Source organism: Vulpes vulpes, chromosome 1, assembly GCF_048418805.1.
Source record: "Vulpes vulpes isolate BD-2025 chromosome 1, VulVul3, whole genome shotgun sequence".
Classification (NCBI taxonomy): domain Eukaryota; kingdom Metazoa; phylum Chordata; class Mammalia; order Carnivora; family Canidae; genus Vulpes; species Vulpes vulpes.
In genome coordinates, this window is record NC_132780.1 from 200,823,695 (window position 1) to 200,833,907 (window position 10,213).

A 10,213-nucleotide genomic window follows, 5' to 3' on the forward strand; every position below is an offset into this window, starting at 1 on the left:
GGCGAGGTGCCCTGGAGGCTCAGTCGGTGCAGCGTCTGTTCGGTTCAGGTCATGATCCCGGGGTCCTGGGGGCGAGTCCTAGGTCGGGCTCCCTGCTCAATGGGGAGCCTGCTTCTCCCTCGGCCTCTCCCCCTGCTTGCTCGCTCGCTCTCTCACTCACTCCTTCTCTTGAATAAATAAAATCGTTAAAAAACAAATAAATAAAATGAAGCAAAGGGGGAAACAATACACTCTTAAGAAGAAGGTGGCCTGTCCCCTCAGGCTCCGGCCAGGACGTCACCCAGGTCTTAATGCTTCTCCCAGGACAGCGAGGTGACCACGATCCTGCCGCTGGCTCCTCAGTGTCTGCAGGACTCTGCACCCTGAGCCTGAGGCCTGCAGCAGGCAGGGCTCCCTCTCCTCTGGGCCATCTGGGCCCAAATGTGGGGAGAAGCGGGGGCGGGGGGTGGTACGCAGCTGTTGGATGAGAAGGAAACTGCAATAATACACCACAGAACTCCAGAATGTTCCGTGACATCACCCACATAATCCTCACTGTGCAGCGAGGCCAGCCCATGACTCGGCAGTGACGGGCCCACTGGGTGGGGCAGTGACCGAGCGCGTCCCCCGCTGCGGGGAGAGCTCAGGTGACTCACCACCCGCCTCAGGACACCCCCGATGCAGAGACGGCTCCCCGTGGCTGGGTGGGGGTGTCGGCCCGTCTGATGGGGCCACCGTGGGCAGCAAGTGCCCTCCGAGGAGCGCGGGGTCGCCGGGTCCCACGCCGCTGCCCGGACGTCTGCAAGGGCAGCGCCAGCGGAGAGGAGGCAGCAAGGCGGATGCCGCTCCTGGGGGCTCCCGGGGCGCCCCCGCGCCCAGACCAGAGGCAGCCGTGCCCTCCCGCGCCCTCCCCCAGGCCTCACCCTTGATGGCCAGGAGTGAATGACTTCCAACCGAACGTACTGCTGCGGGGCCGGGATTGTGAAATTAGAAGAAGCCTGGAGGATTATTGTTTTAAAGAAGAAAATGTTTGTATATTTTTCTAAAAAAAAAAAAAACAACAAAGCACACATTCTGAGCGATGAATTCCCCTAAGGTAGTGCCACTTCCCGGCCGGGGGCGGCGGGAAACAGGGGCCTAGAGCCCAGCCGGCCCTTGGGAAGGAATTGCCTAATTGCGTCCTGAAAGGTTAAAAGGTGCCGGACACGTGGGGAGCCGGGGGGGGGGGGGGGGGGGACGTGCAGGGCGGGCAGAGAGGCCGTGACGCTGGGTGCCGGCCGCCAGCCTGGCCGGGCCGTGGGCTGCAGGAGGGGCGCTGGCCGCAGCCGCCCAGCGTTGGGCGCCCCCGGAGGGCGCGGGGCGGCGTTTAGACGAGGCCTTTGAGGCCGTGTTTCTGTTTCTGCGGTTCCTTATCTCTGGGGCCGAAGCCCGACCCCCGTCAGCCTCGGGCGGGCGCTGAGCACCCGGGGGCCGTAGACCCAGGCTCACGCCGCCCTTGGCCGGGCTCTGGGTGCAGCTCAGCCAGCGCGGGCGCGTCCCCTGCCTCGCGTGGACCCGGGGCTCCTCGTCCTCGGGCGGAGGAGCATGCAGCCCAGCTATTTTGCTGAAAACTTTAAAAAGCTAGCTCGGCCCTCACGAGGCTTGTGCGCACCCTAGACACGCTCACCTACCCCACGGGGGCCGGGTGGTGGGATCAGGACGGCCAGAGCCGCCACGTCCACAGCAGGGACAGGCGTACGGCCGTCGGGGACAGGGCCCCGCGTGTCCCCACGTGCAGCCTGGCGCAGCGACGGGAGGCTGTTGGCCCGTGGTCGCTCCGGACACACACCGGACAGAGGGCTGCGCCCTGCAGCCACCGGGCTCACCCCCAGCCGTGGCGCCGGCTCCTCCCGGCCCACCACCCCCAGGGCCTTGCCTGCGGGGCGCGATGCTGGGCCTCCGGGTGGGTGTCGGTGTGCCGCCCCTGCAGGGAAAGGGCCCCGGGACCCCGACACGGCAGCCTGAACCGCATCTCCACCTCCCCCGGCACAGGCCACGGCCCCGTGGCTCCTCCGCTCGCCAGCCCCCAGCCAGCCCCCAGCCAGCTCAGGGCCGACACGCAGGGGGAGGTGGAGGCCAACTGGGCCTCAGAACTTTTTCATTTTTACATTTTTTAAAGAATTTTTAAAAATTTTATTCATGAGGGACACAGAGAGAGAGGCAGAGACCCAGGCAGAGGGAGAAGCAGGCTCCATGCAGGGAGCCCGACGTGGGACTCGATCCCGGGTCCCCAGGATCACGGCCTGGGCTGAAGGCAGACACTCGAGCACTGAGCCCCCCAGGGGCCCCTGTTTTTACTTTTTTAATCAAGATATAATTCATGAACAGTGAACGGTTCGCAGCACACCCGTGTAACACGAGGACTTGGTGGCCGTGCGAGGCGGGCACGGGGAGGAGGATGGGAGCGAAGCGCGGGGGTGGGCGCTGCGGCCGGCAACGCTCCCGGAGAGGCCTCACGGGGATGGAGCACCCGCCAGCACCGTCCTCAGAGCCACGATGGCCGCTCCCCGACACGCCTGTTTGCTGCGATGGGCTCAGGTTCTGCCTCTGGCCGCTTGGTGAGGGAACGAGGAGAAGCAACGGCTGTGAGAAGGGTGGGCGTCCCAGGAGCAGGCTCCGCGGCAGGCCGGGCACCCCGCAGGCCTCTGGCGTGGGCAGCAGCCCGAGCCCGCCTTCCTCAGAGCCGGGGTCCCGGGGCCGTCAGCATTTCCTGCTGCCTCCGCTTTAGGAATCAGCTTGGCCCTCGGAGCCAGGCCGACGTCTGCAGGTGGGAAGAGCCCATCCCCCATCCGGGCAGCAGGTGCCCACAGCGGCCCGGGGCCCCGGAGCACACATGGTCCTCCTCCCTGGGATACGGTTCTCCTTCCCAGGGTGTGCTCCTCCCCTGTGGATGTGGTCCTCCCCCCAGGACGTGATCCTCCCCCCTGGACACACTCCTCCCCGCCCACACGTTCTTCCCCCCCAGGACATGCTTCTCCCACCTGGACAAGGTCCTTCCTCCTGACATGTTCCTCTCTCCCTGGACAGGGTCCTCGCCCCAGGACATGCTCTTCCCTTCCAGGACACAGGCCTCTCTTCCAGGACACAGTCCTCCTGGACAAGGTCCTCCCCCCCCCCCCCCCGGGCACGATCCTTCCCCCTGGACACGATCCTCCCTCCTGGACACAGCCTCCAGGAGGCTCCTACCTCCAGGATACAGTCCTCACCCCTGGACACGTTCCTCCCCCCAGACACGGACCTCCCTACCGGGTCAGCCCAGCCCACGATGCTCCAGGGCCTCAGCTGGGAGGTGCTCCAGGCTCCTGGTTTGCAGGGCAGAGGGGGGCCGGGCTGGGGGTGTCCCCAATCCCCTCTCCCCCTCCAGCCACAACCGTACCCCTCTGGGGGCCTGGCGCCGGTGAGCAGCACCCGTTCTGCAGGATGGACGTGGGTGCTGCTCGCCTGCAGGCTGCCCCCGGCCCCGGGGCCACGGGGTGTGGCCCCCCGCCCCCTGCCCACTTCAGAGGCTGAGGCCCTGCTGGCTGGCAGGACCGGCCCGGACCCCGCTGTGCTCTCTCCGCGAGCGGCTTCCCATTAGGCCCGGCGGCCGCCCGACGCGCGGCGCCCTCATTATCCAGCATGAGTCAGCAGCTCTGCCCCGGGCACCTGGGGCCTGGCCGCCGGCCCGCGGCCTCCAGGCTGCAGCGGGGGGCCCACGTGACCCTGCCCGGGCCGCCCTGCGTCCCCCGCCCGGGCAGCAGGGGTGAGGGAAGCTGACACAAGAGTGTCCTGTGGGGCCCGGGTTCTGGAGAGAAATCCGATTCCCCGGAAGTCAGGCCCCGAGGCCCTGTTCACCGTGACCTTGAAGCGGGAAGGTCACCGCGGCCCCGGGGACCCCCGTCGGCTCCACTTCCTCCCCAGCCCACACTTTGCTCACTGATCCTCCAGCAAACCCAGAAGGAAGAGGGGGGTGATGTCTGCGCAGGTGTGAGGGGCGGCGAGCCCGGGGCACGTCCTCACCCGCAGCCGTGACCCCACAGCAAGGCCCCAAACCCGCACACCGTGTCCCCGCGGCCTGCCCGGCACCGCCTCCTGCATCCCTGCATCCCTCCCCCAGGGTCACGGGGGTCACGGGCACAGAATGCACACGCGCGTGCCAGTGCCCACGCCCCGGGGGTGAGGGCGCCGTGGCCCCCCGCTCTGTGCCCTGCCCGTGTCCTGCGGCCCCGCCGGGCGTTGTCAGCGAGTGTGAGCACTCGGACACGTGTCTGCGCCGCCCCCCGCCTCGACCCCCGAGCGGGCCCTGCACGTCAGCCGTGTGCCCCTCTGCCTCCGCGCCAGGCCCGCCCCCGGCCCCAACCCGAGGCTGCCCAGGGCCCGTCAGCGGTGCAGTCGGAACGGGCCGAGTGACCGGGGCCCGACCCGGGGTGGGGGGGGAGTGACGGTGGGGGTCCCCGGCCCGGAGGAAGGCCTGCTGTGGGCGGGGAGCCGGGAGCCGGGAGGGGAGCGCGGGGCAGGGGAGCGGCCGGGCCTGCCGAGGCCTGCGCAGGGCTGATGGCCCGTCCGAGTCGGGCGGTCACTTCTGATCAAGATCAAGCTCAGTTGTATGCGACCCGTCAGCCCAGACACGAGGAGGATCAAGGAGGTCAGTAATTCGACTTAATTCTTCAAATTAAAAATGAGTTAGGGCCTTAATCATGTCCCCCGTGAGCTGTGTCAAACACCCTCATTGTCCCCCCTGGGCCCACGTTTGCCAGCACGGGCCCGGGCCCGGAGCCGCGGCGCCCCACGGCCACAGCACGCTCCGGCCGACGTCTGGCTCATGCAGCGGTTGCCCGTGGCCGTGGGTGCAAATCACGTCCCCCGGATGTGAGCAAACACGGCGGCCGTGAGTCCGGGCCCCCCTGCGGCATCACAGGGCATCACCTCCCACCGCCGCTCCCACAAACCGTCCACAACAGCCGTGCTCACCTCGCTGGCCCTCATGTCACACGTGCGCAGGGGTCTCCTGGGCTCCCAGTCTGGGTGCGGGCGAGCCAGTCCACGCGGGGGCGCCCCCGGCCCCTTCCCTCGTCCCCACGGAGCATCTCTGCACCTGTTGCTTTGGCTGTCACTGTCCCCTGCTCTCCGACGCCCCCCGCTCCACTCCTCAGGACCCTCGTGACCGCACCAAGGGCCGCCCGGGGTAAGTCCCCGCCTCGGGAGCCTCCATGTGGTCGAGGTGACGTTCATGGGCCCAGGACGGCACATGGAAATCCCGGCGGCTTGACCTCCGTGGGCCCCACATTTGGGCATGCGTCCCCTCCTCAAGCCCGCAGCGCTTGGAAGCAGCCGGACGGTGGGGTCCGTGGAGGGGTCCGTGGAGGCGTCCCCGTCCCAGCAGCAGCAGCCCCGGCCCCACGACCCCACGACGCTCCCGCTGCCGCGCAGCCGAGCCCTCCTGGCCTCAGGCCTCCGCCCCGGCCTCCCTCGGGCAATGCCATCCCGTCTCCCCTGAGCCCCTCCTCCACCTGCAAGGCCCCATCCGAAGGGGCCTCCTCTCGGCGCCGTCTTCCAGTTCGCGCGGGAATCGCTTCCACATCAGTAAAACATGAAACTTCCGCAGCAAGGATTAAACTGCCCTCCCCCGAGCCCTCGGTGGCACCGCCAGGGGTTCCCCCCACTGGGCCAGGCCCCCAAGGACCCCACAACCAGGGGCTCACCCCGGCCGACCCCACGCCAGGGCCGCAGCGGCTCGCACACCTGCTCCCAGGCCCCACTAGTGGAGCCCCCTGCACGCACGCCGTGTGCTCGCCTCCAGGCTCTGGCCTCGCACGTGCCCTTCTCTGTCCTGAGCCCAGGCCCGCGGCCGTCAGACGGGCCCTGCCAGGAGCCCCGAGGCAGGTGACGTGCATCCCCCACCCCCACCCCCCGCAGCCTCACCAGGCAGCTGCATCGGGCCCACACCCCTGTAGCAGGGGCGAGAGGCTGGGACGGGGCCCGTCCACCCACCCCGCAGGCTCACCTGGCCGTCCACGTGCTGGCACGCCCCGAGTGTGGACACATGCACGGCACCCACGTGGGTGCAGGCACTTATGGGGGCGAGAGTACAGACGTCCCAGGGGCACAGACCCTCCTCGCCCCGCTGAGGACCGCGGGGGGCTCAGTGCTCCCCGGACGCCACAGGTCAGCTCCCCTCGGCATCCGCGTCCCCCCCCCCCAAACCCGGCAGGGAATCCAGGCCGCGTGGAGCAGGTGGGCCCTCATGGGGTCCCCGCGGTGGAGGAGGGGCGGGGAGGGGGACAGGACGACGAGCCAGGGACTGCGGGCGCCCCAGGAAGCTGGACAAGCCACGACAACGAACTGTCCCCCTGAAGCCTCTGAAAACCCCAGGAGCTGCAGCCTCGGGCCCCGGGGAGGAAGGAGAAGCTTTAGGAAAAAAATTAAAAGGTCTCACACTCACTAAATTTAAGAGAGAAATAGCTCAGAGCCTATAAAGTGTTTTCCCTTTAAAAATTAAAACCATGTTTATTTATACTGTATCAAATGGAAAGAAGACCGATTACCGACGGTAATAATAGTCGCGTGTGTCCAGATTCAGGGTTTGCAAAGCACAAGGGCGTCTGTCACCCTATAGGGGCCTCAAAACAAACCCGCAAGAACGAGGCCAACGGAGACGGGCCTGCGACTGGCGCCCAGCACTCCCGCGAGGTCACCCGCCCACGGGCGCCGCCGCCCACCCCGCACCCCGGCTCGGAGTTGGACGACAAATGCTCGAAGAATCATCTTGATCCTGAAGGGCAGAGACCGTTTGCAAAATCAAACTCCGTTCGTTCTCCAGGACTCGGAAACAAAAGGGGAGACAGTATAAATGATGCCCCCAAACTTTTATTGTTATTTAAGATTTTACTTATTTGAGAGAGCGAGAGCGAGAGCGCACAAGCAGGGGCGGCAGGCGGAGGCGGAGGGAGAAGCGGGTCCCCCACCCGAGCAGGGACCCCAACACGGGGCTGACCCCGGGCCCTGGACACGCCCTGAGCCGCGCAGCCCCCGGGCATCCCTCCACGACGGTTTCACGGTCTTGCCGTGAGTGGACATGCAGGAGGGCCTGTGAGCGGAGCAAGCGTGGGGCGCGCGGGGCCAGGCCGTGGACGTCCTCCTGGGGGTGGGTCGCTGGGCTGTCCCCGGCGGCAGCCTCCCGCTCACCCCGCTCCAGCCGAGCTCATTAAATCAGCGGAGCCGCGGCCTGGACCCTCGCCCCTCGGGCTGCTCGCAGACCCCGGCAGCGGGCGATGTGCCGCTGCACCTGCCCGCTCCTCACCTGCTCCTTAATGGGCAGCGCCCCCGACGCCCGGCCCGCTTTCATTAGTTGCACTCTTAATTGATTAAATGGATGATTGATTATCGGGCCTGAGCCATTTGTTTTCCAGACCCCCGTTTGCTTGGAACGGAAAGCGACGCTGACCCTTTGTTAGCGGGGCAGCAGGCATCCATCACTCCCACTCCCACGCAGACGTGGGGCGAGGGGCTCCTGCCGCACCGACGCCGCCACTGTCACCGGCAGGTGCGCGCCCTCCGCCCGTTGTGTTTTGACGGGGGCGTCCCCCGCAGGCTGCCGCCAGATGCTGCTTCCACAGGACACTGCTCCCAACACCCAACAAAAAGCCGCTCAGATCCCCGTCCCCAGCACCTCTCCGAGGTCCCCTCCCTAGCACCCGGCGGTCCGGGGCCGTGGCCCCCAGGAGAGAGGCCACAAGGACGGGAGGAGGAGGCATCGCCTACGGGGCCCGAGGAGGGACGTCCACCCCCGTCCTCCGCAGAGGATGAGACGAAGGAAGCCAGTGTTGGGGCTGGTGCTCCAGCAGGAGCTCAGGAGGGCAGGATGCGGCCCACGGGGCCCCGCACGGCCGGGGGCAGCACGTGCGGCCTCCCCGATCTCACGGTTTACATGCACCTGGAATCCAGCGTCACCTGCAAACTGTCTGCCCTGGCTTGAGTCCCAGGCACAGTGTCTGCCGACTGTATACAAGTGCTTGACGAGGGAGAACGTCCTGCTCCCGGTGACCGTCCACCGAGATTGGGCAGTGAGGACGCGGGCCCATGGTAGTGACACCGTATCTTCATAGTAACGTTGCATCACGGTGACATCATGGTGGGAGCGCTCCCCGGGGTGGGAACCGCAGTGTGGGGGCAACGCCCTACCGGGATGGCCGCCCGGGCTCTGCGGTCACTCCGTCCCATCCCGAGGCCTGGTAGCGTCTGCACCACAGAGCAGGGAAGTGGGGAGCACGTTCACACCAACCCCAACCAGCATGTGAGACAGTATGTGGAGCACTGAGAACGGGCTTGGCCTCGAGCCGCATGGAGGCCCTGCCGGGGGGTCGGGCACTAAGCCACGCGTGACGCGGGAGCCCAAGTGCGCGCTCGTGCCTCAGCCTCGGAGCCACAGCTTCCCCGCCCGGCCCTGGACCCTGCAGAGGCCTCTGTAGGTGCGGGTCCCCAGGCCAGGCTTCCTGGCATCTTTCTTGCTTTACCCACAAATTTCCGGTTCATCTTTCTTCAAAGCTAAGCAAGGAGTGGAGCCATCTACGCGTTCATCATCTGCTCATCCATCTTCTATTTTTATTTACTTATTTCTTTATTTTTAGCCCTGAACAAAAGGCGCAGCTTTAGTTCAAGTGCAAGAAACCGCAGTGATAGCACAGCCCTTCCGTGGGGATGCCTCGGCCTCCTGGAGCAGGCGTCACACTCGGCCCCCCGGGGCTGGGGAGCTCCCGCCTGCAGCCGAGCGTTCGTCTCGCCGCCGCCTTTCCCGGAGGACGCCGCTTTCCTCCGCGTTCACAGCGCGTAGCTTTGCTCTCTCGAGATTTCTGATGCTGTTTTGAAATATGCGAAAGGCACTTCGGGGGAGCTTTGACTGTGCCTCCAGCCCGGTCCAAACCCCTTTCTGAAAAGTGCCATCGGGAACAACTTCAGTAACGAGCCCCGGAGCACGGGCTTCTCCAGCTGGAAACTTCTTCCCAAACGTGAGCTCCCCGGCTGCCTCGGCTTGGCCCGTCACCTTGGGGCACGTGTACAAGGAACATCCTTCTGGACTTGGCCCACGTGAGTATAAGGAGTGTGAAATGTTGCCCCGTCGGAAGCACACACAAGGCCGAGGAGCCCGGGACGGTGACGGAGATTCCCGTGGCTGCACCATGCACCACGCACCCGAGGCTTAGGAAAAGCTAGAAAATGGCCTACAAAGTCCGTCGGTAAAACGGCCCCATTCTTGGCTTCCTCCTCTGTTTCGCCAGGGGAATATCCATGACATTCCTCAGATCCTTCCCACCGGAGTAAGAGTCACCATTTCCTGTTAGGACAGCCGTGGCCCGGTCCTCCTTGCTCGCAGCTTCACGAGCAGCCGTGATTTCCCGGTACATCCGCACGGTCGATGCGCTGTTGGCGGGCGGGCTCATCGCGACCCGGGACGCTGCCTTCAGAGGTCCCGCCGGGGCCCCACATGCAGGTTGTTCCCTGTGTGCCCCGGCGTCGCTTGGCCAGCGGACCCGGACGAATCGGACCGACAGCAACGCCACGTAGTTCTGCGTGGCAGGTTCCCTGGGTGGGTGGCCGAGAGCACCCAGCACCCGCGTGGCCTTACAGATCACGGGGTAGGTGCCCGGCAAGGCCCTTCAGTGGTCCGTCTGCTTGTCCGGTGCAGAGTTTTAGCTTCACCTCATTTCCGGGCCCTTCTGCGACCGGCTCCCCCGGTTCGTGGCACTCCCCAAATCCTTCTGACTCGCTCCCGTTGCTGCCTCGTGCCTGCGCAGCGAAGGTGCTGGACCTGCAGGGAACCTGGGCAGCTTGGCCAGGCAGCTGGGAGCGGAGCACAAACAGCAAGCACGACCTGGCACAGTTTTTTCCTTGGCAGAGGAGAAAATTTCAGTGCACGGTATTGAGGCCACAACAAAAAACAGATGCTCCCCACCATGACCCTCGGGGCTGCTCCCCACCGCCGGCACCTGACTGCGCCCACCATGGCCATGCCGGACGCCGCGGCAGGCCCGGGACGGGGCCGGGACGGTGGGGGGGGGGGGGGCTCACCGATCTTTTAGCAGGTGCCTTACCCACAGCAAATTCGGAAGCAATGTTTTTAGCAACTCGACTTTATTAAATCCTTCCAAAACACTGAACTCAATCTTCATAAGGGCACGAGTTCTTTCTCTTTTCAGACCCGGCCGATTTGCAAGCCACA

General features: G+C 65.8%; 1 long non-coding RNA gene and 1 pseudogene across 1 annotated transcript; both read right to left on the minus strand.

The window, feature by feature from the left end:
• Positions 1-2,307: 2,307 nt before the first annotated feature.
• On the minus strand, positions 2,308-3,244 carry LOC140597733 (uncharacterized). Its single transcript, XR_011999620.1, has 2 exons — positions 3,000-3,244; positions 2,308-2,572 (listed from the first exon to the last, which is right to left on the minus strand). It is a non-coding gene; the product is annotated as an uncharacterized lncRNA (long non-coding RNA).
• A 5,475-nt stretch (positions 3,245-8,719) lies between these two features.
• Positions 8,720-10,003, minus strand: LOC112925209 (enoyl-CoA delta isomerase 2 pseudogene; annotated as a pseudogene).
• Positions 10,004-10,213: the final 210 nt, after the last annotated feature.